The 4,089-nt window shown below is 44.9% G+C and overlaps 1 long non-coding RNA gene across 1 annotated transcript in view; it reads left to right on the plus strand.

Moving 5' to 3' along the window:
- Nucleotides 1-2,431, plus strand: part of LOC123521080 — a 2,852-nt gene extending 421 nt beyond the window's left edge. The window contains exons 2-3 of the long non-coding RNA XR_006679573.1: nt 594-802; nt 2,149-2,431. This is a non-coding gene — a long non-coding RNA (uncharacterized LOC123521080). The remainder of the gene's footprint in view (nt 1-593; nt 803-2,148) is intronic.
- Nucleotides 2,432-4,089: the final 1,658 nt, after the last annotated feature.

The raw sequence follows: 4,089 nt of genomic DNA on the forward strand, positions 1-4,089 counted from the left end.
CGAGTCCGCAAGCCCCGGGCGCGAACGCAGGGGAGGAGCGAGCGGGGGAGGCCGGCCCGAGCCCGGCGTGGGAGGCTGGGGGCGGAGGCAGAGGCCGAAGACTAAAAAGCCATCAGAATCGCGGCGTAGACCGCCCAGTCAGAGACACCCGGAAGATCGACGTGACCCCGGATGGGAACAGCCCACCAGAAGCGAAAGGTCACACTTCCGGTGGGGGCCTCAACCCTTTCCTTCGCTCTCGGTGACCGAAGGCGCACGCGCGTTCTCCGTTTTCCCAGTTTGCTTGGTTTCCGGGCTTAAGTACCGCGCGAGCGAATCGGGAGTAGAACTTGCCCGGAATGGAGCGGGAACGAGGCCTTGGCCGAAGGCTCCGCGTGCAGCAGTTGCCTCGTTCCCAAAGTTGTAGTCCCGCAGCCTTTGTTCTCATAAACATGTTCTGTTGATCCTGCCTATCAGCTTATTCAGGGAATGGCGGATGCCACGGACGCCACTTGAGGGGGTGGTGCCAGTGTGCAAATCGCCTTTATAGTTTCCATTGCCGGCTCTGAAAAATCATTCAGCGATTTAAAATTGTCATTTGCTGTTTTTCCTAGACCAGCCATTGCATCCCAGTGGCTCCTCCCCCGAGAAGCAAGCATTGCCGAATGCCGTTCTCCGTTTCCACCCACGCAAGATTGATTGCCTCGAGTCTATTCCCACTTGTCGCGACCCTGTACACAGACTAGAACTGCCTCGGAGGGTTTCCGAGTCAGCTCATCTGTACTGTGGCAAACTGCCAGATCTTTCTCCGCAGCAGCAGTTAGTGAGTTCAAATTGCTAACCTTATCTGTCTCAAACTATGTAACAATTGTGCCACCAGGACCCTTTTACCAGCTTATTAGTAAACTTTGTTTCTTGACTCCGCTGAGCTGAGTGTTCTTGGAGAGGAGTCTAGACCTAGCACTCTGCCCACAACAACTAAAATTCACTAATTCAATAAATATGTATATTTCTTCTTGAAAGTACCACTGAATGGATTCCAATTTGCAGCGACCCAATATACACTGCCCAGTCCTGTGCCTTCACTATTGTTGTTTGCGCCCACTGTTGCAGCCACTTTGTCAGTTGTTTCGTGGTGTCCTCGGGGGCTAGCACCTCCTGATAATATCTGCAAAGTATAGGAGAGCAACTTTCCCAGTCCCCAATTCCAAGTACAGGAGCATTCTGGCTGTATTTCCTCCAAGACAGAATTGTTTACTACCCTGGCAGTCCATGGTCATTTACATAGTCTAAGAAACCACTGTAACTCAAAGGCATCGTGGACACAGCTAAGCGGAAGAATCTATTGATGTAAAGCTATTAACAAGGTATCCTTTTGTTATCCTCTTCTGGAATCTCACCTCTCTCAGTCCTGAAATTGGTTAGTGTGGTCATCTTCTGTTTTCCTGATCTGCTGGTAAACGTTTGGATTGGTAAGCGTAAACGTTTACGTGTAAATTGTTAAATGTTTATTAGTTTACCAATCTTACCTACTTCAAAGCCAGCCTTTAGTTTTATGAACGATTTTCTATTGTTTTCCTGTTTTCTATTTTATTGATTTCTGCTCTTACATTTATGTTCTCTCTTCACTTATATCCCACTCCTCCTAGTTCTTTTTTATTCAATTTTAATATATCATTTCATTGGATCTTTCTAGTTTTTTTCTCTTTTTTTAAATCATTTTATTAGGGACTCACACAACTTCCATCACAATCCATACATGCATCAATTGTGTAAAGCACATCCGCACATTCATTGCCCTCATTATTCTCAAAACATTTCCTCTCCACCCATCTTTCTAGTTTTTTAATGGAAAATTGAAAGATGAGGGTGTTGCTCTAGGACATTTCTTCTCTTGAGTATTGGTTTGTATTGCAATAACTGTTCCTCAAGTATTGCTTCACCTGGATCCCACAGAGTTTAATATGTTGTGTTTTGAAATTGATCAAATATGAAATAAGTTGCATTGATAATTACTGGCAGGATGAATCCAGTGGGCTGGCCTTTTATCAGGCATCTATTGCCATGGGGAAACTCCAAAAGTGATGGTTCTCCTTTCAGTTTTGTTGAAACCTCCCAAGGATCAAAAAGTTTCACTTTGCATCCATTTTCCCTCTTTCTTTCACAAAGATTTTGGAGCCATTGCAAGGGATTCAGCTCTACATACCAACTAAATAACCCACATGGAAACTCTAACATACCCTGCTTGGCTACCCAAAGGAGAGGAAAATTCAACTCTACCCCATTTCCATTGGCAGAGATCAGATTGGCTTGTAGGCGCCTTGTGGGAGTCTGCATGTCCCTCAGCCTGTGGTCTGCGCCATCCACTGTCTTTAAGCTTTCCATTCCCGGATGTTCCCTGGCCTATTGTCCTGCCTGAGTTTGGCCTTTGTGATGATTGGTGCTCGGTGGCAGGCAGCCGCCATGCTCATTGGACACCTCTGCCAGGTATCCAATTGCACCTCATTTGCATGCGGACCTGTTTGAGGACTGATGCCTGCCATTTCTTCCATATTTGGTAGCTGCGTGATTATTGGATACTACCTGTTACACTTTATTAGCAGATGATGTAATGTTACCCGCCCATCATTGGGTATTTAAGCCTCTGTCTTCTGCTCAATAAACGAGGCTTGATCAGAATACTGTCTTGCCTCCGTTTCTCGCGTCTCTTGCCCCTCTTCATTCCCAGTCCCTTTTTCAGGTATCCACGTTGTTTGATGACCTGCGGGATGGGTCAGCGCCTTCCTTATTATTTTGATTCTCTAGATACCACTCCTTGGTACCAATTTGTGTTAGGCTAGGTTTTCTAGAAAAACAAAACCAGTCACACTCATATGTACAAGTAAGAATACCAAGAAACAAATTAATATCAAGGAAGCAATCCAACCCAATCCAAATCAATCCAAGTCAAATGATAGCTAGAGGCTACTCCAGACTTATGCTGCGGCCAGAAGAAGCCGTTGATTGTGGTTACAAGCAAGCTAAACTCGACAACTTCAGCATTTTCTTCATTTATCGTGACGTTACATATTGGTCCAATGATAAGGATTTTAGTCTTACATTGACCAAAATCATACTGGAAGCTACAATCCTTGATCTTCATCAACAAGTACTTCAATTCCTCCTCACTTTCAACAAGCAAGCGTGTCATTTGCATACCGCAGGTTAATAAGCCTTCCTCCAATCCTAATACCTCACTCTTCTTCATATAATCCAGTTTCTCTAATGATTTGCTCAGCATATAGATAGAACAAGTGTGGTGACAGGATAAGACCCTGCTACACACCTTTCCTGATTTTGAACCATGCGGCATACTGTTGAATACCTTGGCATAGTCAATAAACCACAAGTAAATATCTTTCTGACATTCTCTGCTTTGACCCAAGATCCAACTGATAATCAGCAATGATATCCCATGTTTCATGTCCTTGTCTGAATCTGGTCGGACAGTTGGCAGTTCCCTGTCAATATACATTTGTACCCATTGGTGGATAATTTGTCCATCCCTTTGTAACGCACACCATGCAAATAGCCTATATAAAAAAGCTAGTACAGAGAATTGGTCACTTTTGCCGTAGAATTGGAGACAAGAGCAACTCATCTCAGAAGCAGGAAGACAGGATTATCACTATCACCAAAATGATACAGATACCAGTGACGCACATGCCAAATCCCTGCCTGAAGTGCCTGAGGCAGCAGAGGTGCTAGAGGTGCACCCTAAGACCACAAAACAGAAGAGAAGAGACACTGACTGACATCCTGAGCCAGAGCAAAGGACAACACAAGAGATCATGTGGCAGGGCAATGGCTTCTTACCCCAGAGAACAAAACAGAGGCTAAGGAACTACTTGACACACGCTGATAACCAAAGAGAGACATACATGGCTTCTGGCTGAGAAGCGGTGTTGTTATGGGAAAGTGCTGTATTGTTAATGCTTGCTCATCCTGACTTATGGTAACTGACTAATTTCCCTCCTATTGTTGCCCTGGAGACAGTTCCAACCCATACTAACCCAGTGCACAATAGAACAAAACACTGCCCGATCCTGCACCATCTTCACAATTGTTCCT

This window comes from Echinops telfairi, unplaced genomic scaffold, assembly GCF_000313985.2.
Source record: "Echinops telfairi isolate 266 unplaced genomic scaffold, ASM31398v2 ScPeMD7_7469;HRSCAF=8507_1, whole genome shotgun sequence".
Taxonomy (NCBI): Eukaryota; Metazoa; Chordata; class Mammalia; order Afrosoricida; family Tenrecidae; genus Echinops; species Echinops telfairi.